This window comes from Empidonax traillii, unplaced genomic scaffold, assembly GCF_003031625.1.
Source record: "Empidonax traillii isolate 1590-97213 ecotype Southwest subspecies unplaced genomic scaffold, ASM303162v1 scaffold567:size408382, whole genome shotgun sequence".
NCBI classification, from domain to species: domain Eukaryota; kingdom Metazoa; phylum Chordata; class Aves; order Passeriformes; family Tyrannidae; genus Empidonax; species Empidonax traillii.
The window spans coordinates 248110-275289 of record NW_020955760.1 but is presented as its reverse complement, the minus strand read 5'-3'; the positions used below and the strand labels follow the sequence as shown (position 1 = coordinate 275289).

At 37.8% G+C, this 27180-nt stretch overlaps 1 protein-coding gene across 1 annotated transcript in view; it reads right to left on the bottom strand.

The window, feature by feature from the left end:
• The window catches only part of LOC114064673 (glutamate receptor ionotropic, delta-1-like), a gene marked incomplete at its 3' end in the record, with an annotated part of 200135 nt that overhangs the window by 78727 nt on the left and 94228 nt on the right, over positions 1-27180 (bottom strand). The gene's annotated exons all lie outside the window — the stretch shown is intronic.

Here is a 27180-nt window from a genome sequence, read left to right as displayed (position 1 = left end):
ATGACCAGAGGTCTGCAGGAATAAGGGTATGAGGAGTCTTGCTTTTCAAATCTTAACCTGAACTGTAGAATGAGTACAAAAATACCCTAGGAGAACTATTTTTAAAATCAAGTATTTTCAAGCCTTGTAGGGAAGGGCATTCATCATAACTTGATAAGCAGAGGAATCATTAACTCTTAGCATTGCTTATTCAGTTTTCTTCTAGGCCACGAATCAAATTCAGTTCCAGGGAAATGACCTGGCTGGAAAAGGAAAGCAATCAAAACTGTAATAACTCCATGTGCTTTGCTTGTTGGTTTGGTTTTGTTTCTGTTTTTAATAAAAAGAAAACAATAGAAAGAGCCATTGAACCACAACTTGAAAAGGGGGGAAACAATATCTCTGTATGAGATATTCAAACAGATCTTGATGCAATTTTAAACAGTAACAACTCTGTACTGAAGAGAAAGAGACTTTGCAATGGCAAAGCAAACTGGACATGCCCGGAAGAGTGAAAGAAGCAGAGGCAAAGCTGAAGAAATCTCCATGTCCAGCATTTTACTTGGTAAACCACTTCTCACTATCATAATATTGTAACTCTGATAAATGGTATTTACTAATGGAAGGCCTTTAGAGATTTAACAGTCCGAGTTCAATAACAAAGGACAAATACATATTAAACCAAATATTGTAGAAGACGGCCTCTTCTCCAACTCTGTTACATAGTATACTGCATCACAGCATGAGACAAGCAAATGCTTTCCAAAAGGCAGGCAAGAAGCAAAGGCTAGAAAAAGTGTGTTTGGAAATACTCCCCCTTTTTCCAGGTCATATCTTGAAAATAAATATTATCCATCTTATCAAAAGAAGAGTAAGACACCTTTCCCATGTACTTGCATGTCAGCAATTCAACATTCCCTTACCCAAATCACTCCTTCCCAGTAGTAAAGCAAACTATGTTGGTTTGGGAATAGATTTAGGAATAGGTCTATCAATCCAGGAAGGCTTCTCTAGAGTCACTCAGAGCTTCAAAAAACACCCATTTTACCAGAATTTCACTGTTGGACAAAAACACTTTCTATGAGCAACCAACTAGTGGGGGAGTTCCCTTTGATGAATTTAAGATAACCTGTAAGCTACACTGAGAGGACTGCTTAGATTACCAGTTAAGGGCAATGCAGCTGCATCAAAAACTCATTTTACTATTTTGCCTGTCTTGCTTTTTTTCTTTTCAACACCACACCACTGGCACAGCACTGTGAAGTGTTGTTACAGCTATGCCTTTCAGGACACGGATATATCCTAAAGGGCATATCACTGGTTGCTCTGAATAATACCTCTGAACTGCAAAGGAAAAGCTATAACAGAAATAAAGAGGTCTCCAAAAAAAAAAAAAAATTAATTCTTCAAATATTTTAAAATCTGATTATTTTATAATGCAGATCACAGAGAGATCCCTTTGTATGAGTCTTTAAGTCCACCTGTATAGTACTTTGCCTTTATCTGCCAGAAACCATTTCTAATAATTAAACTTCCTGGACTACTGATTCTACGTTCTGCATGGTGACTTCATGCTGACATCCTTTCAACATAAATCTTATGATATATTACTGATTCTTTGCCAGCTAAGAGGCAATTTTTGGACAGTGAAATTGAATATTAAGCAACACTCAAAAAAAAAAAAAAAAAAAAAAGGTGAGGAATTTAAAAAAAAAAAAACCTTTTCTTCCATTTGTTTTAAGATATTTTTGTTTCTGGCATAGTAGATATTAAAACTAGTTAATTGTGACTGCAAAAGTCAGGAAGAATTGCTGTTACACAATTTTTTTCTTGATATAGGTTTTCAAAATATTTTCAGATGACACAAAATACAAGAGAGGGCAATAAGCATAAAAGAAAAAAAAGTCTGGCTTTAGATTGAAGGGCACCACAGGAAAAGCTCACACTGATTTATCCTAGTTTTATGGAGCTATGAACCTAAAGAGTGCAATAGCAGGCAGAGCTGCATCACCTGTTCCATACAGCTGGGGAAGAGTCAGAGCATGCAGTGACAAATCCACTGCAATACAAATCATTTAACAATGGAGAAGCTGGGAAGTACAGACAAGGTACTAAAGGGGGTGCCTTGGCTCCCAGGTGTTGGATTTCTGTTTGAAAGCCTTACCTCTGAATACAACTCGCAGGGAATGAAATGACTCTGAGGAAAGGTGGAGACCACGGTTCTCTCCAAGCATAACCCACAATCTCCCTGACGGAAGAATTCTCGTGCTAAGTTCACTACAAGTTTTAGCTTGAAACGGACCCTCAAAAAGGCTCCTGAAAGCAAAATGCTTTTCTATTCTTTTTGGTATTCTCCCTCACTAGAGAACTTTTCACACCTTTGTGAAGAACAGCAAGACAAACCACAACCATTCTTCTGGCAGAAACAAAAGTACATAAGATTAATTGGCCACCTTCAGGCAGGTAAAGAGATGAGCATTTCAAATAAACATAAGGGTAGGAAAATGAGAAGTAATTAACCTTTTTGGCTCATCTGTCCCCCTGTGCTTGCAACTGGGCTTACAGCTTTGTCACATCAATGAAAAAATATCTGATAGAGGCACTGGGACTTTCATCAGCTCAGTACTCTTCCGTGTTCTCTATGAGATGAAAATAAAGCATATTCCTCTTCTGAACCATCACCAGCATGGATGTGAGAACAGACAGTCTATTTCCAAAAGGCAAAAACCGTTAAAAAATGGAATGCTTTTTTTACAGGGAGAGCTTTTGTGACACATTTCAGTAGCTGGTACAGGTCTCTATCATTGAAGTGTCCTGCAATAGCCATTTTTGAGCCAAAATCCTCTACATGAGGTAACAACAACTTTGGAAATAGGGAGATGAGCTTTTTATCCAATCAATATCCTGATTTTTTAAATCTACATGAGTCATAACTAGCTGATTCACTGCAGGACTAGGTTAGATCACCAAAGAAGAGTTTTGGATGGAAACCTGATCAAGACTTATTCGGAGACAGGCTTGCAATGAAAATCAAGAGAGGCCACTATTGTTTAAATTATAGAAGGAGGAAAAAAACCCAAGAAAATTCTGCATTTTTCTGAACCTAATATCAAAATTCAATCCTGTTGCAAATTTTTTATATTACGACAATCTCCCTGTGATGTCAACAGAAGACTCCCTTCAATAGAAACTACTTATATACGGCCAACACTCGTTCTAGCTAAAAATAAAAGAAAAAAAGAAAAGCAACAAACTTGCCTGACATCACAGTGCTGTGCTGAGTACGATCCATTGCACAACCCAGCTCTACACAAACAGCCCAAGAATTTCTGAGCTCCTTACTGTCACCTTCAGTACATGGGCTGGGGAGGCCCATCCACAGCCGGGCAAGTGACCCCTCAGATATTCAGCCAAAGGAATGGGACAGCAGATTTGGGATAGTTAGCAGCTGTGAGTCAAAGACAAGAATGTCCTGGCACAGAAACAGGTTTTTCAGAAGAGAAACTCAAAGAGAGACCTGTGAATTCTGCATAGCCTTCCTGTCCCCTAACAAGTAAGGACTAAAAAATCTTTTAAAAACAGAACTGAAACTCGTCTAAATTATCTTAAACTCTACTCCTATTGTACTGAGAGGGAAGTAGAACCTCCTATAGGTGTTTTCAGAGCTCATAACAGAGAAGAGTTCTTTTTTCTTTAGTATCCTTTTTATCCTCGATAACAATGACATTGTGAAGTGCACACAGTGATGAGAGCCATAGAATTTTACATACATCCAGACTCCTTCCTCTTACACTCCCACCCACTTCCCCCACCACTCCCCAGAGTGACAATCTTTTTCAATTTGTCATATCAAAGCCTGTCAAATGAAAATTTATTCTCCATCACCATATAATCTCCACTGATGAACGATTAGGAATCCCTACCAATTTACACAGATCCAGAGCTCTGAAAAATACAAGAGCTTTTCAAGCTAACAAAGACTTGACTGATTTGAGTTGTATATAATCTCTAGTCATCTTGAGCTTTACTTTTCCTGTCCAAAAAGAGACAGTGATGCTGTCCAGGAGAGCACAGCCACTAATCTTGCATGCCTTGCTCCTTCACCGCATGGGACACATGAGGGGAAGATCGATGCTGTGCTCACAGCGCAAAAACAACTGGTGACAGCAGGACTGCAGAGCTTTAAAGAGAAAACCTTGGCAGTACAAATTCTACTAAAAAAAAAAAAAATTAAAAAAAAGTCTTTTTTTCTGTCCACATCAACACTGCACAAAGGTTGTTATCTGATGCCTGATCTTGTGAGGTGCTAAATGACCTCAACCCTGACAGCAGAGTCTCACCTAATTTAATCTTTAGGAGCTACTCCAGCATGTCTGGAAGGGGTGGGTGATTGCATTTAACTGGACTGAGCACAAACCCTTAGAAAAGCACCCTTAATACAACTGTCACCTTTGTATCCAGCGCTCCATAGAGAAGCTAAAGGTTCCAGCAAATGAGTGACCTCATCTCTCCTGCAGAAATTCCCCAAGGACCGAGGCAGCTCACGGACAAAACTTTGAGATTATAACCTATATCCGCTTCACAGGTTACAATTTTCCCTTTGGTTAATCAAGACCTTTTTACATAAGGCAAAAGTTAATGCAATAAAAACTAATAAAGCAAAAAATTAACAAGTAACACCTTAAAAGTAAAAGGAAATGGGGCCAGTGGACCTAATAATTGCAAAGAACACATCGGATTTCATTGTTGAAGTGAGAACAGGAGTATCTATTAAAGCAACAGAAGCATGCAAAAGGCAAGAGTCCCATGTCTGATGGAGTTGAAATGTTAAAGCTTCTGTTAATATTCATAACACTTGCTTTTTTAATATATGACATTCAACAGATGCAATATTCACATTAACATCTCTAACAATCCTAAATCCTGAAAAAATGCAGAGATTTTTACAGTATTTGTTTTCCTCAATGTTTCATTCTGGTCCACTGCTCCAACCCCAGGTTTGAAAATAAATAAATACTGTTCTCAGCTCAAAAACAAAAAAAACAAACAAAAAAAAATAGTGACATTCAGTCTCTTGCTCCATTTACAGGTTACAGCATCATAAAACCCCATGCAATTAGAAATGGGAACTGCCCAATAAGCAGCAACGCTTGCATCTAGCTCTGGAAGGTCCCCAGATACATGATTTACAATCTGTAACATTTTATAGATCATAAGGCTGGTTTACACCGCTTTTATGAGATGTTTTAAAATTTATAAGTTTTCATTTTCCCCTCCCTTGGAGTTCAGTTATTAACGAAAAGAGACTTTATCGGCAGCAGAGAACAAGAAAACGATCAGATTAAACACAAACAGAAAAAAAATCTGTAGAATATTTCAACTCCTTCATTCTACAAAAGAGGCTGCTTGTGGGAAATAAATTTGTTTGATATGATGCACTGCTTAGTTTTTCAAGATACATTTGGACTCTTCTGAATCCATGTAAAACCTGTCTAATACAATATGACCTCAATATTATAACTCATTCTAAATATATAGTTCAAAAACCACAGCTTTAGATCAAACATCTGGTTTACCAAATAGGTTTTAAATTGGTAAGCAAAAATTTATGAAGAATTAGAATTTAAGCAAAAAAAATTAAACATTACAAATAATTTTAGTGACATAAGTTACTGCTCACTTTTGCTGTCATGCAGAAGAAAATTTGTAGTTAGTAAAAAAAAAAAAACAAACCCTCACAAAAAGCTAAAATACCTTTGTTGCAATATTTAGTATGGTTTTTCTCATTCTCCTCTTTCTTTGGCATTTAAAATGTTTGAACTAAGTTGTTAAGGTTATTTATGGGGAAGGGAGGACAAATACCAATAAAAAACTTCAAATAAATACACTTTATGCAGCTTAATAAGAATAAAGCACAACTACTTAGACCTAACTTTGATCAACCCAGCCCTAAGCTATGCTGATAGATTAGGATCTAAGACTTAATCATACATTTTCCTCAGAGGGCTTTACAATTTTTTAATAAATATCTTACTATTAATAACATGTAGTCTCCAGACCATTTTAAGATACTTATCTAAAGAACAAATCTTTGTAGTTGAAAATTATGATTTCATCTTATTAATTTCCTTACATTTTAAAATCTTAGCCACTTTATTTTACCAAGGCAGTATTCACCTCTCTTTTGTACAAGCAGTCATCTCTATCTTTTAAAAGAACAGTTCGACAAGTGTAAGGAAACTAAAGGTGTCTTTTTTTTTAATGGGTGAAATACAACTTACTGTAACTATTACCTAAAAAAAAAAAAAAAAACCAACTGAGGTAACCCTTATATTTACCTTTAAAAAAAAAAAAGAAAAAAAAAAGAAAAAAAGAACTATTTTTCAGTAAGCTGCAGACAAATCTCAGAAGGCATATTTTCAAATTAAAATGAATAGCTTAATCCATGTCGTACAGCCCTAATCAAACAGCAGTTTTAAAGGACAGATTTTCCCAACAAAAGAAAATGCTCAGCAATTGGAAAAAAAAAAACCTCCACTATATGTACATTCTTAATTACATTATTAATACCAAAGAAAAGCCAATAACATTCACATAAGTGGAATTTTGTGGCAAATGCAAGAGCAGGAACCTGAAACAACTTCCATACAAGCAAATATATTGCTAGAAGAGCAGTCTCTTACTGTAATACAAGCTTCTGAAGAAAATATTGCCAATTTTGAGGGATATTTTTAGGAAAAAAAAAATAAGTAGAACAGAAGTCATATGTAGCAAACCACGGTTAAAAAAAAACCAGCAAAGAGATTATACAAAGGTTCTGGTACACAGATGACAGGGACAATTTATTTAGAAATTCAAGGGTTGTTTTCCAAATGGGTCTGCCCCCTCTCAGTTTCACTAATCCATATGTTAACCAAGGTAACACATTAGCCTGGCAAAGCTACCTCATGACAACCTTGATAGCTTCTGGCTCAAAAAAAGAATGTAGCTCTTCCCTGCTCAGTTCATATCACCAGCAGAATCAAAAGAGAAAAGGGAGAGCAAGGCAGAGCTAACTTTTGAGTTTGGAGCAAAGTTCAAAATTTCATTTTTGAATGCAAAATCCCAGTAGAACTTGCTCATTTCCCCATTCTCCTTTATTATCCTTCTACCTGTCTGTCCTTTTCTCAGGAAAGCTTCAAAAGGATAACTAGACAAACATTAAGCTCAAAGTCATGTGGCTCCTCTTGACTTCACACATGGTCATGGCTTGTGTGCCTGCTCAGTGACCGAACAAACACCATGTGGACTCTCCTGGAAGACCCTGTGCAAGAGGTTTTCAACCTACCAAAACATGTCTCATTTAGTTTAAAGAGCAGAAATAGTTTTCAAGCACATAACTTTGTGAATTCATTACCCAAAAGGCCCAAATAAATTTGTATTATTCTCATTCCTTGAACACGAATGACAATCATGTGTTCACTGCCTTATCAAAAGACAAATAATACAGTTGTATAGTCACACAGATATCAGTTTGTTCAGCTTGAAGCATGATAAACACTTTTCAGAACTGCAGTCTAAGTGCTTAACTCTTTGCAAAGCCAGCATCTTCCAAGGCAACCCCTGGGGGACCACGTAAATATAAACACACAGTTCTGGCAGTAGCCAAAAAACCCCTCTGCTCCTTCAGACCAAATCAACCAGCAAATATTATTACTGGCTTCTTTCCACAACTCCTGTAAGAGATCTGTCATAGTTGAAAAAGCTGTAATTATCTCTTTCTCGGTATTCACTCCCCAAGAGCACAGGAGTCACGCAGTACACTACAACTCAGCTTCCAACATTGCATCCAAGACTTAAGGTGTTGCACATAAAACACTAACTCTAAATAGAGCTCAGAAGTACTTGGAACACGTCAGTTCACAGTGTGTAACAGCTGGATGCTTTACATTCAAGGCTCTGGTAAACTCATGAGTACTTTATCAAACAATTCAGCATCCAAGACTCTGGCACTCCAAAACATTTGTAATCTGCCTCATATATTGTTCCAGGAAACGATAAGCGGCTCAATATCTCTCCTACTGCTTTATGAGAAGGTTAGCCTTTCACTGGCTTGAAAAATACATCAGTACTGCTGAAATGCTTATGCCTTGAGTTGCTTCCAAAAAAGTTAAAAACTTGCTTCTCTCCAACCCAGTCCACTACAGAATAGTAGTAAATCATCTTGATCATAAACGCAGACCATTTTTCCAGCTGCATTTCCCTTCCAAAAGCAAAATCGCTTTGTTTATTGTTTAACTAATGTCACAGAATCACAGAATTGTTAAGGTTGCAAGAGTCCTCTGGAGATCATCCAGTTCAATCCCTGCATCAAGGCAGGGTCACCTAGAGCAGGTGACACAGGAACACATCCAGGTTGGTTTTAAACATCTCCAAAGAGGGAGACTCCACAACTTCCCTGGGTAGATTGTTCCAGTGCTCCACCACCCTCAATATAAAGAAGTCCTTCCTCATGTCATTCTACATCACATACCACAAAAGGCTTCTGCAGCCTCTGTCTAGTTCAAATACAGAAGAGCTGAAAAAAGTTGGTATCAATGATGCAGAACTTTGAAGTATCCCAGAAGAAACTTCTCAAGTAGAGCAACATTTAGCACATTTGCTTTTATTGCTTCAGGTAATGTTGTTCAGATATTCTGAAATTAATTTAGCAAGATGATCAACCAAAAAGCTTAATTAATTCAAGTTTTTCTCTCTGCATGAATCAGATGCTGCAATCCATCAACTACTTTAACAAAACACACTTCCTAAAATTTACTTTTCAAGAACTGCTCTGTGGTGCTTTCAAAGGGTGAGGTGAGGGAGGGATGAATGGGGATGAAGTGTAACAAGCAATTCTTCGAGCAGCAGAACTAGTCAAGTGTCATTTCCAATGGATTTGTGTCCTGGCAGTAGCCAACTTTGTAATCTAAAGCATAAACTGTTTCAGCAAGTACAGCGGCTTCCATGGCCAAGAAGCAGACAAGACTGCCTGGAATTTCTGTTACGGTAAAAACAAGGAAGCACCTGCCCCAGGCACGGGGCCGCTTCACAGCACGGAATGCCAACAGGATCTCCCCAAACCAGCCACCTCTGCTTTGAGTTCACCCTCCTGCCAAGCTCAGCTGAAATTAAACCTGACTACAAGGGAAGAGTAAAAACACATGTAAGCACAAACAAATGTCCTTTGGAAAACACGACTGTGAAAGTAATATGAAGAGTTTCTCTTAGCTAGAATTAGCATAAACCATAGTGTTTCTGATTTATAATTAGACTATGTTGTGTAAGCTGCAAGTTCTCAAAATTGTCTGAAACTTCACACTTCTATAAATAACTATGTGCATATTTAAACATAGAGGTTCCTGATTATATGCACATACAAAAGCCAAAATGAGTTATACTATTCCCCCTTTTGGCTATCCAGTATTCTTTACCTTTAAAAATGCATGAGCCTGAAAACACTGAGTTATCCAGTTGTCTCATGCAAGAAAAATATCATCACAAGGAAAAAAAAAAAAAAAAAAAAAAAAAAAAAAAAAAAAAAAAAAAAAAAAAAAAAAAAAAAAAAAAAAAAAAAAAAAAAAAAAAGGAAAGAAAAAAAAAAAAACCCACACACCACAAAGAGAAAGAACACTTTGAAAGAAAGGACTTGAGATTGAATTACTTTGCCCAGGGATCACTATTCCCTGTTTTACTTCCTTAATCATTGGCAACATCCTATGTTATGAGACACACGTAGAAAAAAAAGATATTACTTCTACATCATTCATGAAAATACTTTATTGTAACTTCTAGTAAGGATACATAGTTTTACATCGTGATTGACAGTACTTTCATCTAGTGCTCCCTTTGCAGTTTTCATGTCACTTTAAGAAAGAAAAGCTCTTACAGAAGAGCTACAAAAAATGCTAATATCAGGGGGTAAGTGATTTTTCCAGTGTGCTGGATTCCTGTTTCCCCTACAGCAAATAGCTCTTCGTCACTGCAAAAGGTATAGTCCAGCCCCACAGCAAAAGGACACCAGGCATGTCAAACCCTAAAAAGCTTTGGCATGCTCTCCAACTAGAAACAGCACAGAAAAATCACAATTCATCTTTGTGAATAAGTAGTGGCAGGAAAGGAGAAATGGCACACTTTCCCCCACAGTCACAATGGCACAACAAGCTCTCAGGAAAAAAATATATCACCCAGGAGACAGATTAAAAAGAATCCATAAAATGTGATGAAGAGTAAAATTGGAACAGTAGAAGGGAAGATGAAAGCGATACATTTACGCAACCTTAATTACTGAGTTTGGGCCTTGCCTCACCCTCCCCACCCCCCCAACTTCCCATCTGCATTTGCTTAATCTTCTGGAATTCAAAATAATGTTTTCTTTAAATATTCTTTTAAATATCATCCTAGAAGTGGCACTCAGATTCATCTTCATTATTAACAACAGGCCACATGCAACGCAGATTGCTAAAGCTGCCCCGTTTCGCACTCTAAGACTGGAGCAGAAACTGGGACCTGGAGTCTGATTATCAGGTCATGCTCCTTCCCTTTTAGTCTAGCAAACACACTGTATGCAGAGTGGAACCTCTACATGGGAAATACTGAGAACAGAATAAACCCCCCTGTAATAATTTATACAGCTGGCTCCTGAAAGAGCCAAGGGAGGCTCAAGTCTCATCAAAGAAGAGATTAAAAGATGTTTTTCCTGGGTCTCAGGAAAATGCCCTACATGTTTCACTGACTACTACCTGATGGAGTAGTGCTGCTATAATCATCCCTTGTCCTTTTTGAACAGTGAGAAAGGCGAGATTTTCATTTATCCTTATTAAAATGATAAAAATCCAAGTATAAATAGTTTTATTCAAAGAAGAAGCACTTCTAATCCTTTCAGTTTGTCTCAGTAGATACTTCACACTTCTCCACCCCTCAACTTCAGTCTCAGGCAACACCCTCCTTTTGAAATAACAAAAATAATTAATTCCCATGCTTAATCTATATTAGCAAGTAACTTAACACAATGTGAGGAGCTCTCACACTGTAAGCAGTGAACCAGCTGGTGCTGATCACCAAGTGCTCACAGAATAGGATTACAGGGTTTTACTTGGGACTAGCCCTGATCCAGAGCTGTGGGCTAACTGCCCCTTATCAGCTTTAGGAGCACTCCTGGAGAGCATCTTCCCGTTGAATTTAATCTAAAAAAGCCTGGTTTGTGAAGTCTGAAATTGCTTCAAGTTACAAACCAAAAGGTGCTAACTGGAGCAAGGACCAGTTTCCAAATTACCTAGTGATTCAAACTCACATCTGCACACTCATAACACTTAAGTCCCTGTTGCGATTTCAATTTTTTTTTTAGTGATGGTCACCCAAGAAAACGTGTGCAGTGTGTCCATCTGCATTAGTACAAGAAACAAAATATTCTCACAGCTCTCAGCTGTGCTGAGAGGTACAAAGGAGAGGCTCAGTCCCAGCTGGTGCAAAGGCAGGTACAACACAGATGCTGCTTTCACAGCCCCAAACAGGCTTCACCTGACTCTTCCCTGCATCCATTTCTCACCTTCTAATGCATAAAAGCACTCCCAGATGAACTTGCAAAAAGCCATTATATCCAGAGCTTAAAATTCTTTTGATGTATATTGCTATCAATCTTTGCATCATACACTTCAGCTTCCGCGTGTACCTCAGCTTCTAAATTCTCTACAAAAAGTCATTAACCAATCCAAACTGGATTTAAGGGAAAAAACCCGCAAATTTTCTTTTAGCTAACAGGCTAAAACAAGCTGCAAGGCATAATCTTACTAAGACTAAAACTAGTAAATATACTCTTAAATGTACTAAGACTATATGGGTAAACTCTAAAAAAAAAATCAACAACAGCTTCTGGACACAATATAATTATTTCTTCAGTTAAAACATTTAGATTTCAGAATGTACTTCTACATTCTTTGGAATGCCCTAAGTTGACAATTGATTTCATTCTTTCAAGAAAGTTAAGGGAGCTCTTCACTATTTTTCTGTCATGCATAATACAGTTACAAGAAAACCTTGAGAAATCATAGCTACACGTTGAAATCAATAATTTTTAGCTATCTGTCAGTTCAGAATATAGATAATCATTGAATTGCACTTTTGAGTGACTCACTAAGTTTAAGAAGAAAAATCTTGATTAGGTTACTTTAAAAAAATGTGATTTAACTTTGAATTTTCATATTAAAAAAATAATTAATTTAAAAGTTATTCAACATAGCACGTAGGGAAAACAAGACTTGTTTATGCAAGAGTATCATGGCCAGCTTCTGGACAGGACACAGCCTCTGGTAACTCTAACCTCTTGTGCTGAATCATACCCAAAAATCTGCTGTTAATATACTGCCCTAGTTGGAGTGTGGTACCCTGCAGTGACCCCTGAGATTTTGCATTAATACAACAGTGAAGATGTTAAGTCATGGAAAACAAGGGTGAAGAGAGCAAGGAGAAATCTCTAATGTACCTTATAATATTTGAACAACTGAATCCTCTCTACATCCTTCCTTGAGGCAGCAAGAAGAAATCCCTGTCCCATGCTGGTTTTCAACTAATTGAGTTAGTTTCTTTTTATTTTAGGACTGGAGGAGATACCTAAGTTTCTGTTCTGGCTGTGAAGAAGGGATGGGTTCCGTTCACTGGGAGCCGAAGGCTTGGCTGGAGTTGCCAAGGGTAGTCTGCAGACCATTTCATTTAATTATTTTCCCTTCTTCCCTTCCCAGAGCTACTTAGGGTCGGATTTCAATGGCAGTAAACTTGCCTAACAGAAAAAATAGTACTTCTCAACAGGCAACTATAGCAGCTATCCCTGACAATTGCACACAGCTCTCCTTCCCCCCTTCAGGAAAGATGTATTTCTGAGAAGTGAAGCAACCCATTCTACCACACCAGAGAGAGTTAATACCAATGTAAGTTCTCTCACTGTTAATGGCATTCTAGATAAGAGCTTTCAGAGATGACAGTGATGAAAGTTTATGGTTGCTCAGGCAAAGTATAAATACTGCATATGAACAGTCGGAAATAAAGTAATCAATAGATTACATTTATGTATGTACATCATCAAGATGTGAATCAGCCATTCAAAGCGTGAGCTAAGATATAAACCTGTCTCTAGATGAGCTAGTGGGATCAACAGTAATCCTTCACAGCTGGAAACGTGCACCCTACAGCACTCCACGGAGCTCAAAGAATACAATCTGAGTTCAGTTACACACGGGTAGTTTAAGAACACTGAGCTCCCTGTCAGCTGATAGATGTCTCACAGTTTTTGCAGCCTCCGAAATGAATCCTTGTAACTGAAAACGTGGTATTACCATTCACAAAAGGTGAAACACTCACCCCAAACAAAAGCAAACTTGAGTAACACAGCAGATTACTCAGAAGCCTTTGCAATAAGTTAACGCAAAAAATTTCTCTTTACTCACAGTTAGCAATTAAGAACCCACTGAGTACACCTTGCTTCATTTCAAACTCTTGTAATTCCTGCGAATAAAGTCTCTTGGAGAGGCAGAATAAAAACGAAGTGTGTCTGTTAAAATGCAAGAGAGCTGTACCTAATTATAAACCACAATAAGATTCAGCTGGTGCTCAAAAGAATTTGACCTCAGTTTCCTAATACTGGAGCTTAGCAGTTGCATAGTCAAGCTTTTCCAATCAAACTCTTAACTTGATATCCTGTAGTTTTCTAAGAGGGATATTATTACAGAAAGGGAACTCCACATACTAATGTACTGTCTTGCAATTTGTATTGTTTCTTACATCCACAGCACCATTAAGAGCTACACTTTGCTGCCTGCCTTTTATACCCCCTCTTCACAGGTGCAAAGGGTTTCATAAAACAAACAGGACAGAATGGACCCACAGAGCACAGGGGGCAGTATCTGCCACACAACAAAAACACAGATGAGCAAATCCAAAGTAATTCCTAGCATACATACTTCACAGTCTGCACCAGCCATTTGAATTCCATAACCTAACACACAAAAATCTTGATCTCGTTCTAGTTTACTAACAATTAAAGCTAATCCAAAAGCCAAGCTGCACTAAATCAATCAATATGCAAATCTAGGGAAAAATATTACATATAATCACCAAACATAAAACAGAATTGCCCTTTTACAGACACAACATTTCATAACTCCCAGAAGGACACTCAGCATACCTAAACACCAGGTAAGTAGCAATCCAACAGCTCCCTGCCCAAAGGGTTGTTTGGTCTAAAACATGGATACTTTATTTGCCAGTCAGTCTTCTAACTTATGCTTGACATTTTGCACCCCAGATACTTTCTACACATTGGTCTTCTCACTCTAAGATAGTCCTGGGGAAGGATTTATGTCTCATCTAACTCACTAATATAAACCAAGTTTCAAACACATACAAATGTGGAAGCTCACAACAAGCAAAAGTGGCCCAAAATAAAGCATTTGTTACCCATATGGATAAACTCTCATCAACTTCTAAAACATAGAAATCTGACCTGAAAACTGTTGTTCAAAGGCAGGCAGACCTTCAGCAGACCTCCGCCTCTCCAGAGCACACTCAGTTCCCTGCTCCCAGCAAGGCAACTCCCCACCCCAGGTGTTTCAAATTCCCTTCCCCAGGCTTCACCACAGCTGCCTCCACTTACAGCTGGCATAGCCCACACCTGTTCTCCTCCTGGAGTCCTCTGCTGACCCTCAAGTGCACTCCATCACTGCCCTGCATATCCAAGCCATGTGTAAAGCTGCCAGAAATCCACTGGTGGTTACAAGGTATCAACAAAAAGAATTTAACTCCTGGGCTTGACCCTGTTACTGCTGAAGTCAGCGGTAACTCTCCCCGTTGATTTCAGTGCAGCAAGGTTGGTTTTCCTGCTGGGAAGCTGCAATATTCCTCATGTTCAGAAAGGAGAGTGTCCAGAGAAAAGAGGCAGGTCTCTGTCCCACAGTGATGGGAGCAATCATTCTTTACACTGCCAGGCAGAAGTTCAACCAGAAGAACTGCTACCTATGCAAAAATCTCTTCTCGACAGAAGAAAATACCTTTCTTTAGTCCAAACAGCTGAGTATCCATATCTTTAAGAGAGGCAGGAACTGCAGAATTTTTGTTACTGACTTTGCTAAAGTAGGATCAAGAATATTTTTTTCCTTGAAGAAGTCATATTCTGCTTAGTCACTGAATCAAAATAATGAACAGAAAGACAATAACTACTCATTTACTCTATAGCATTTATATAAAATGTTTGTAAAATATTTCTGGTGGTTTTCCTAAACACCATTTTTTCCTCAATATTAGTTTTTAGAGACTTAAGAAAGATAATGGAACTTTCCCAAAGAGGTGGAAACTCAACCTATAAGCATCTGCACAGGATGAAAGTCTTGATAAATCGATGATGCCAAACAAACACAGGCAGTTGTTTGCCCTCCACATCTGAAAGCTCAGATTCTCGAGTTTGTCAGATTCAATAAACATGATCCATTAGATAATGGAGGAAATGAATCCTGCTACATGCAAGTAATATAAAAAATTCATTGGAGATGCTGGATTTCATCTCAAAAACATGGCCCTTTTCCAAGGGGAAGCAGTAAAAAGTAACGCCATTTGCTTTAGCACAATAGATATTTTATCTGGATATACTGTTCTTCATATGTAGCTAGATTTTACTCTAACTCTAAAAATTGAAACTTATAGTGTACTGTCTTCTTTTCTGCACAAGCTGACATGTCCATAAGCATGCATAATTCATCACCCTGTCAAGAGATTCTGAAAATAATAATAATTTAAAATGTTTCATTCAATAAATAATAAATATATGGGTAAAAGTTCACTTCATGCAGAGTGAGCTTGAGAAAAAAATGATGCATTGGCTGCATCTCTCAGCAGTCCAGGGAGACATTGGTAGTTCCAGGTATAAAGGGAGTATTACTTTCTTCTTCACTGTGTAAATACAGAAGTCCCAATTCTCTGAGTCAAGAAGTTCTGCATCTCTGAACCAGCCAACACTACTTAACCTCTTGAACGTTATACAAGCATTGCTCTCGCCATTTCACAGAAGGGAAAAAAATATTAGGATTTAAAAAAAAAAATAAAAAGACCAACCACTGCCATAAAAATAGTAGGCACGCTTTAAGGAGGCCTAACTCCAACAGAAGGGCTCAAGGAGAGCAAAGGTGGGTAGAGCAAGAAAAGGCTGGTCAGGACAATGAGGAATGAAACCTGGTTCCAAGCTGTGACCCCACAGTAAGCCCAGTAACTCCTTAAGAAACTTTTATTTGGAGTTCCTTGTCTGTAGGAAAATCATCTGCTCTCTGAAGGTACGGGATGGTTAATTCATTGACATTTGTTAAATGTGCTGGGGCATTTATGTTGCAGTGCCACAAAATAAGAAGCTTTATGAGAAACTTGATGGAGTCATGACAATTATGCTGTTTTATTAGTACTATATAACATTTATCCAAAGTAGGGTATAAATCTCTCGTTTTATAATTGAAAAACTCTCCCTGATCCTGAAAGCCCACAGTCTAAAACCTTGATCCAACACACAACTAGAACATGCATTCCAGAGCCTGCACCAACATCCACAAAAAGAGAATGAAAATATCTCACTTTTCTCCTTTCATTGACCTTTCTCTTTTCTTCACCTGAACTGCAGTAGAATCAATATCTTATAAAATCAGAACCACCTCTCATAACCATGGATTTTCTTACTCAGACAGCAATAAAACCCTAAGATAAATCATTCTAATTGTTCACCATAACAAATACTCAAAATGAATTCTTTATCGACACTATTACTTTTTAATAACAATTTACGCAAACCATATAGAAGGGCAAAGAAAAATGTATTTGAAATTGTACTGCTTGAGTATCAGGCACCTGGACCCTAGCAACTGGATTATTGCCTACTCATACTCCTCAGTATCTCCGTACTCTACAGAGATCCAAGACAGTGAACACTTTTCCTGGATTTGAAGCAGTAAGATGAAGGAGAAAGGTAGAAAGAAGAGGAAAACTATACTTGAATTTTTTTGGGTCACATCACTGCATCAAATATCCTTTAGCCCTTCTAGGCTCTTCCCTTCTATACCTGAACAACTTCTTCCCCTTTTCCCAAGGTGAGTACACAGGGACACTGTCTCCCGTCATTGTTACCTCTGAGGGATGGGGAGGAGCGAGTGCCCATCACGATCCAGCTGAAACGCACTATAAAAGTAGTTTATTTAATGCACCTGGTATGAAACACCCTTAAAAGGAAGGTTTGTATTTCAAAAATTGTCTTCTAATAGGCAGGAAAAACTTAGGTAATTCAAGTTCACTTTTGCACTCACTAATACTACTAACTTTGGATGTTGTAGTGCACTCAGGGTTCTGAGGACTAAGAATGCAAGACTGAGAAAGATTAAAACACAAGCCTTAAGAGCTCTGTTGCCATGAATGCCACCGAGATCTCTAAATTTGCAGACTGTTTTAAAATGCACCCTCCTTTCTAGCTGCAAATAGCAAAGTCCTGATGTGGTTGCCAAGAAACCAGTACTTGCAACTCACAGAGTTCACGTCTGAGAGATATTTGCACTCACAAACATTTACAACAGCAAAACTGAAGCAAACCAGAAAATGTGCTATAAATGTGCTCTTATGATTTGTCAGTATCAGCCTAAAAACAAAGCACCCATCCCGAACCTCCCCTCCTCAGATTACTCTGCTATCAAAGAAATGCTTGTGGCCTTTTGTTCCCACCGTTTCTCTGAAACAGAGGATTGCCTACCCACGTTCTCTGCCACACCCCGACTGGATGGTTCCACTGACATCTCCTCATGAATTATAGTGTGGTCACTGGGGTCCTCACCAACATCAAGCTCCTCTAACTCATTGCCCCACTTTGTGTATTGCTGCACTAGTTCCCTGATTAAATCCAGAGTTAATCATGATTCTTGTGCTGTAAAGCACCTTGGGAGACATGACATGAAAAGTACTAAAAAATGCAGTTGAATTTGATTGCGCTGAATCTTCTTAAACCCATTTATATGTTAAAGATTGTCTTTTATTACATTCAATATTATGTCTCATACAAACTCCAGTCTCAATCCAATTTTCCTGGGCCATTTTTAATTATTAATAATACTGTTTGCAACCAGAGATTTGACAAGGTTGGGTCCTGTTTGTGCTAGGCCCTGTACAGACATAAAATAAATGGCATTTCCTGGCAAAGATAATTCACAAAGTGTAACAGCCAATAAAATACAAGAAAAATGAGTTGAAACAACTGTTTGAGACAGACAAAAACAAAGGTGGAAGGAAACTAATAGGTAAATGATAGACTATCCATGTAACTATTTTAAACAAAATTGGTTGCTGGTTTTTAACTTCCCCAAAATATGCATATTCACTATCTCTCAGTCAAGCAATGCTGGTTTTGTTTTATATATTCATTTATTTTATGAGGTTAAGAATAAATAAAATGTGTAGTCAGAAAAGTTACAGGTTCTGAAAATCTAAAGATTTAAGATTTCTGTGATTCACCAGAGCACCATTACATTTATAATAGTGCAATGAATAAGTGTCTCATTGAAACAGAATACAGCTGATATCCTGTGATAGTTTTCTGGGTTTGGGATGCCATAGATAAATACTTCAGAAAAGGACATCATAAGATGCTCCTTGACAGTTCAACTCTTCTGGAGCTACTTCGTAGTTATTAGGTGATCTTTTGCTGCGCTTACTCGCTCAAACAGATGTGCTTCTTCACTTCACCTTTTTCTAATCTAGTTTTTTTCCACTTTTTCAATTCTTTTTTCAGTTTTGTCCACTAGTGGTGTCATTGCAGAGGTATGAAAATGGAGGAAGCAGTTACTAAGGTAGCCAGAGAGGTAAACTTGTGTTAAATATGAACGTCAAAACTCTGTGAAAATCTTTCAGGCACGAACAGTAATTCAGGAGGGCCACAAGGCTTCAGTCACTGTGTGATATACCAAAGTTTTCCTAAGGTGCTTTTCAACACAGTTTCAAAAGGATGAGATCAGATGACCTTCTTCCCTATGAACAAAAAGCTTTTCCAAGAGGAAAGTAAAGATGACAGTACAGACTGCTGTAGATTCTATCATTAGAGGATCACACTTCCTTTCCAATACCCATTTCCAAGGAGAGAAGGATCAAATAGTTGGTATAGCAAACCAAATAATCTAGCCACAGGTTTAGAAACATATCCAAGTGTAAATTTACATTTCCCCTTCGGGAAATGTTACTTTGTTTAGCAGAGAAATAGAAAAGAATTAGGACAAAGCCAGACTTGTGGCACAGCTTTGACTTCCTTCAGTTACACCAAATCTACCAGTTCTTGCATTCTGAATCCAAGCATAACATCCAATTATTTTTAATAATGAAAAAGCAGCCTTTCCTCTGTTTAAGTTTCTTTGTCATCACTAGCAGGTTTCCTTTACCAAAACATAAATAAATATATAAACATACTAAAACTAAATCATTTTAAGTTGACAATAGCACTTAGCTGCATTAAAAAAAATGATAATAAAAATGTAGAAAAGCAGGTGGAAATGTTTAATGCATAGAAGCTCATTCATGCTTATCTGATTAGTTCTGTACATCTTCATGTATTAAAGTTATATACTTAAAGCATTATCCTATTTGTAGGATTAAAACATAGAGGGCTTTAAGACTAGCCCCTCTAAATATCAGTGACAAGACTCTATTCTGCTAAGGAAGGATTATTGTCTTCCTGTTTAAGAAAGCAAATGGAGGGGAATCAGGAAACAATTTAAAGTCTAAAAGTCACTGTGATTCACCTTATTTTTATTTCTGCTGTTTTTAAGGCCTTCACCTAAAGCATATCAGCAGAAACAGCAGAATAGAAATATAAAGTGATAGTGTAAGAGGTTTATGCCAGTAACAACTGATGACTTGTACTCATCACTTTTTAGTCACTAGACAAAGAAAGGAGGAGGAATGGGGAGAGATTGTATTATAGCAATTACAAGTCCAAGTTTATTAGTAAAGGCCATTTTATGCAGTCTAAAAGAACATTCTGTACCACATATCAAGATAGCATGCAAAACAAGTAAGGAATTTCCCCATACCTTTTTATATAAACATATGAAGTACAGTCATAAAGCAAAGTGAGATAATTGTATTACTGATTTACCTAGTCAGCAGCTACGCCAAGAATGAATTCAGTTTATTAGGTATCTTCTCCCACTGGAATAGCATCCAAATTTCCTTTGTATCACAGAATGTACTCTTTTAAATGATCAAGGTCACTCCTTAAACAGACTTTTTCTCCCTCGAGTTTTGCCTGTATCAGCCTTTAAAGAATACAAAAGGAGCAGTAATTTTATTGAAGAGTTCCTTAAATACTGTCAGATTTGTCACCGTTCACTTTAAACCAGACATTTGTCGAAGTGAATCAGCAAGTGGCCACTTGCTGGCTAAAGAAAGCTGAGTCACTGCTTCTGATCTAACAGAAACCTTCTACATCAGATTCAGAATACACATCCCTGTGTTGTTTACCAATCTAAGAGGAAAATAAGTTATTGCTGTGAGTCACAGAGGGAAGGGAAAAAACACAGAAATGAAGATGAATGTTGGGAGCCCAGAACAACCGGAAACGATAAACAAAACTCTGACACACAGAGAAGGCAGGAATTGAGTGCCAGGAAAAGACAAATACTCCTGTAGATTCAGATGTCTTCCTCTGATAACAACCACAAAGATTAGTGTTTGCTGCCAGCTAAATCACAAAGAAAAATCTTCTACTGTCCTGTACTTCAGCCTGGATTATTAGATTGTATTGAACTGTATAATTAGGCCACCAGCAAATGAAGTACAGCAAAAGTTCAACTGCACTTCATACAAATATAAATATGCTAAATTAAAGGGTTTGCTCGCTGAAAATCAATAGTTATATAATCATGCATCACTTTAACATTGAAGATGACATGTTTCCTTCCCATTAAAAAACTGCAGATTTGCCATGATTAGAGAATCAAACTAAAAGAGATGAACATTTCAGAGCCAGGAAGGAGCAGCTCAGCTGTGTTCTGACAGACAGACACTCATCACCAACAAAACGAACTGAGCAAAGAGGGTGTTTCCAGCATATCAACTAAAAAATATAATCAAGAAGCAGATTATAAGCATGCTTGTTCTGAATGATTCATGAAACATAATTTCTACTCTTGCCTGGGTAATTAGGAGGTTTTCAACTCCAGTTCAGAGATCTGTTTTGGGGCATTTTTCATTCTCAAAACTATTCAGCTAGTAGAGTTTTTCTTGCTTTCAAACAGTGACATCAATGCAAGAGAGGTAGAAATGCAAAATAAGAAATATGTTTTGGTCAGTTAGTAAGAGTTCAAGATGTAAAATTCCTCAATACCAGTAAAGGGGCAAGTAAAACTCAAATCATTTCAGGCAGAGTTTCTGAGGAAGCATCCTAAAACCACAACTCCATGGTGCCCTTGCTTGGCAAGGAAACGTATGGAAAAGGCAAACAATGGGCAAATTTAAAGAATATTTATAGGGCAGAACAATTCACATTCACTTTCAAGTTTTTTTGACTCTGACTTCAGTTGTTTAGAAAAAAAATGAGAAAGCCGATAAAGCATGACCAAAACTTTACTGCTGACTCTGCTTAATTATACAGCTACTTGGAAATTCATTACAACTCTCAGCACAGAAGTCTGGTCTGAGTGCCTATGCTCACAGAATTTACAAGTGTTGGGCTTATAAGATGGACCTGTAACTTCTGTGCTCTGTAATGGGCTAATTTATTAGATTAATTTGCATCTTGCATTATGTGTTAATGAATGTCTTGTGTAGGATAACGCAGAAAAATTGTAATAAAACATTATGAACTTACAGATGTAACATTCTCTTTGTCAGTGGAGCTTAGAAAAACAGAAAGCTGATAACAAAATGAATGTCACAGACTTGTTGATGATGCATGGGAAACCTTCCTGAACGAACTCAGTCTCTTAGGAGAGGGAGAAAATACTTCCTCATACCACAGCAGAAGGTCTGTCTTATTTTTAATTATTCTCCAAGTTCTTTATTTTATTAAGTCTTTGTTGCTAGAAATTGTGTAAGCATTTTTTCACAAGGTATACACTAGTGGTTCCTTTCCAATTTCAGACTAACATTTTTTTATTCTAAAAGTCTGGTCTTACGAATTCCCCTCATTAATTAGTGTTACAAAAAATATTTCTGTTACTACATAGATCTAAAATATAATTCAACTTTTCATAAAGTTTTAGGTTTTGTAAAACATACACTTTTATTTTGCACAGACTGCTCAACAACTGTCAGAGCATAACACTTCTACATTCTCCGGTTTAAAAAATGACAGAATCGTGAAATATCCTATATTGTCATCAATCACTTCAGCCATACAGTCACAGACCATTTTTCCATCACTTCTATAGGGTTTTTGGACTCCAGAAAGATTATCCATAACAACACTTAAGGGGAGGACAATCTATCTATTCTCTAATCCTTTAAAATGATTGTTTACTCTGATCTAAAACAAGGTGGTCTGCAAGTTATCCCAAGAGTCAGAGAGGCACTAAATGTCACACAACCGTAACTTCTGGTGCTAGAGTATCCCTTGGTTAAAATCCTGCTCCTTGGACATTTCTGTATCTGTCTGCCTGTGTGTTTGTGTGTGTGCACACAGCTTTCTGGCCAGCCCACACTGAGGTGGTTACATTAAGATGCCTTTATGTGGTTTCTGTTACGGCAGCAAAAGAAACAAAAGTATTTTAGGCAACAAAGTATAATGATCAAGATTTTATGAAAGGTAGAAAATTCATCGATACATTTATTTGACAAAGCTATTCTTGACCCCTCCAAAATCCCGTCTGTGACAGGCATAATTCAACTTTCCTCCAGAAGATATAGAGAGTAAGTAAAAGAGATTTTTAAAGTAACAGCAACAAACATTTTTCTGCTTCAAAACATTAAACAAGAGAAATATCCAGCTTTCATTCTTCCCTGCGCTCTCCCAGAATGTGCATTTCTAGACGTGGACAGGATGTAGACACTGTACAATATCTGTTCCCTATTTCACAGCAAGAAAGCATTCTGGGGTGTTACAAACCTGTGAAGGCTCAGTGGTCTAAGGTACTCAGATGTGTATTTTTATGACTGTGTTCCCCTGGCTCTGGGCATTTAACAGACATGAATTGTGGCACTGTCCAGGGCACGCAAACATTGCCTTCATCTTACAGCAGGAGGACTGCAGGGCAGGGAGAGTATCCTGACCAGTGTCACACACCCAGGTATCTGTGTCAGAACTGAGAGATCCTGGTTAAACTGTCAAGTCCCTGAACTTAATAAATTAAGGGCACGCAGAGTACAAAAGGATGTTTTCTCACTCCATGGAATGTGGTACATTTATACAAGAAAGTATGTTTATACAACACACTAGAGTGCAGTGAGTAGACCCTAAAACTACCTTTACATTAGTTAGATTAGGAACATGAAACTAGCTTTTCACAAAGTTCCGTACAGGATATAACCTCCAGAGATGAGGGGCAGAGTAATCTGGACTGCACTGAAATTCATTCTGCCACAGAAATTGCTACCAGTTTGTTTAAACTTAACCAACCAGGTTCTACTGCAATATCAATTACAGATAAATTTGGGAGCCTGAGTCATGAGAAACCGAGTTGCCACTTTCTGCTGTTTTACACTTCTTCCTGTACCTTGGGAAGGGCACAGCCTAGCTTGTGTTTCAGTTCCCCAGCTTTAAAATAAGGATACTTTTCTGCTAAGGATAGCACTTTTCTGCCCCAGAGGCGAACTAAAACAGGTGATCATAAAAATTTGGGAAGCATTATGGGCATCCCAGAGAAATACTACAAAACATGCTTGCAGAACTCTGTTTTTCCAGAAGTTTCTCCAACCCATTATTTTCAGTGAAAGACAACTTACCATTGCACATTAAATTCTTAAATCTACTGTTATTAATGTCTTGCATTCTAAATGTAAAAATATTCAATTAAACTTCTCTTGCATCTCTCTTTGCGAATAATCTCTCATTTATTTTTCATATAAACAAACTCAAAACCCTTCCTTCCCTAAAGTCACTTATTTGTAGGTTACATTGGCATATGCTAACACTTCCTAGTTACAAAGACTAACAAGCTGCTGAAATTGCCAGCAACATTCTATGCAAACCAAACCCCAAAAAGAAAACCAAAATAAATGATAGCATGTGTTATAGAAGGGAAAAAAATAAGGTAGAACAACTGTCCTATAATAACTGTAACAATTCTGATTCATAGTTGTACCAAGGCGATACCCTTGATAAATAACCAGGGATCTCTGTGACCTTCCTGAAGTAAGGTCTCGACATTTACTTGCCCTCTCTGATGTGACAGAGTACTGATTATGCTCTTTTCGCTTCCTATGAACTACAGGGGAATGTGCCACCTTTCTTTTCCAAAGACTTCCTTTGAATTACTCTCTGGAGACTCATTTCTCTCCCCTAGTAATAACAGGCGTGCCTAAACTATTCCTTTTTGCTCAAAAAAATTAAACCCTCCACTCATGTGTCTCTTCCAGTGTGTCTCAGCATTCATTATGCAGCACATCTCCAAGTTCTAAGACAGCAGGATGCTGATCCAGACAACTTCAGGAAAACAGACTGTCTCTTCTATCCCTTACAATAACGCCAGCAAGAAAGACAAAGGGATAGATATTGGAAAACAAATCCTGGAGGACATCTCTGTTATCACAGCAGGGGAGATATATATATAGGACACAATAAATAAATCAATCAATAAATAAAGGAGTAAATAAAAAATAATTCAGAAACTCAATATGGCAGACAAGAACCAAAGAATGTCCTTTTCAAATCTGTTCCCCTTGGACTTTACCAAGTTCCAATGGGATAAAAGTTTTAATATTACATTTATAAAGCCTTTATGATACATCCTTAGAAATGCTCTTCATTTAAGCATTTACTGACAAGAAAAGCACAAACAGAAAGAAGTTGCTTCTTGTATTTATAAATGAACCCAAGATTAATGACTATAAAAAAAACTGTGAGAGTGAGGATCCTTTCATTTATTGTCCTTTTTCATTTCATTTCATTTCCATAATTTCATTTTATTTATCTTTCATTTATTATTATTGCTTTGAGGTGAATATTTCCCTTTTTGCAGCAAGTCCTTACCTTTGGGATTATGCATTCGCACAATAAGTACAGGATTATCTTCACCTACAGGAAATAAGGAGATCATCTTTGTCCTGCCTACTCCTTAAATGACTTTTTATTATTAATATAGTCTTTTTCCCACTGAGTCACGGAAAAAACTACAGCAATTACTGCCCTTTCTGAATTACTTTTCCTAGGTATGGTCAACTTCTTGGGGGGGGGGGGGAAATCACAATAAAATGAAGTTGCAGTCTAACCTGGTGGAAAGAGCTGTGCAGCCAGAAGAGCTCTCTAACAGCTCTCTGTGCTTGTACTAGGGAAGCTTCAAACTCTCAGCTGTAATTAATTTTGAAGATGACGAGCACAGCAGATGAATAACCTGATCAGATTTGCATGGCTGAGTCAGTTCACATACCCTGGCTATTAGTGATTGCCTTATCCTGAACACACAGAACGTCTTTGAGGGCATTCCTAATCCTCAGAGAAGATGAATAACACGGTAGGACCATTTGTGCAATGGCTGGATTTGATCTGAGCCGTGAACATCTGCCATTTGAACTTCCCTGTCTTCATAGAGACAGACCTGGACTGTTTAGTAACTGGGGGAAAACCAAACCAAAACACAAAATACCAAATGCACTCCTGTCATAAAACCCTGTGAGGAAGACAAATATAAAGAGTGCAAGCAACCTGTGATTCAAAACTCTCCTCTTTCGGATCTGTGCTGAGAAATGTGCACCCCACTCCCTAAAACTCACATGAGCTGTGGAATCTGCGGCCTTGAAAATACCCAAATTTAATTTGCCAAGGTCTTGAGCAACCTTATCTTCACAGGCCCTGCTCCCTCCCAACAAGAGGATCTCCAGCTATTCCTATAAGACTAAAATATCCTGTGATTCCTCTTACACCTCTCAGAATTAACTCTTCGCTAGGTTGTTTCCTCCTAACCAAAGCATTTCAAGTTGCCACTTTAAAATGCAACCATTGGCCCTGTTATTCGAGCTTTCTTATCTTACATCTCTATTTCCATTTCTTTTGAAATAACAAAGTGACCAGGGCTGAAGTGTCTCAAATTACCACTAGTCACTAATACAAGGAGAAAGCAATTTCTTAAGGCTAATTTAATGCACTTCTGAATCCTGTAATTTATTTTGATTCTGTGTTCTCTCTTCCTTTCCAGGCACTCTGCCAAAGAAGTTAAAGAGGGTTTTTCTGGCTAGATTTCCAATACTCTTCACAGTTTTGGGGTGGGTTTTGTTGGTTTTTTTTGGAGTCTACAGGCATAGGTGGGTTCATGGCACAGAGCCAGGCTGCAGTCATTAGAGAGGATTAAGCCACGTGAAGCTGGTATTAAAGTAGAGAAAGTAAACACCTCTTACTGTGTCAAAGTATACTTTGAGAACAAGGAGATAGACATCTTTTCCTCTAGGGCAAATACAGGGAGGAATATTTCCTGAAAAAGGAATATTTGTTTCCCCAAGTGTGATCTTACATAGAGAGCTCCTCAAGAGTTCAGGAAAAGACCTGAAGAGTTTTACCTCCATGTCTGCAACTTGTATACTAGACAAAATGCAGGATATAAATTTTAGACAATTTTTTAAGAGTGGGCAGAATGGGATCTCAGCCCCTAGAACAAGGGCATTATGTAATACAGCAACTTCTTTATCATCATCTGTTCAGCAATAACCACTGGATTTAAATACAGATTTTACATTGCTTTCTAGTGACGTGTGGTAAATGGACCAGACACTCCACCGACTGCTTTTTAAAAACTCCTTTATTTTTTGGTGAAAAGCATAAAGCAGCGTGGAGTGTAATTGAACAGATAAAAGAGAAGATCCTCAAGCGCTTCACTTTCTCCCAACCCCCTACCTCCCTCAAAAAAAAAAGTAATCAGGCACATTAAAGACTGAAAACACTACCTCGTGTTTTCTTGGATCAGGGGAACCTTCACCTCTGACACACCGGGTCTGCTGTAACTCTCATTCGCAAATGAGAAGTGGCAGCTCCAGCTCTGTCCC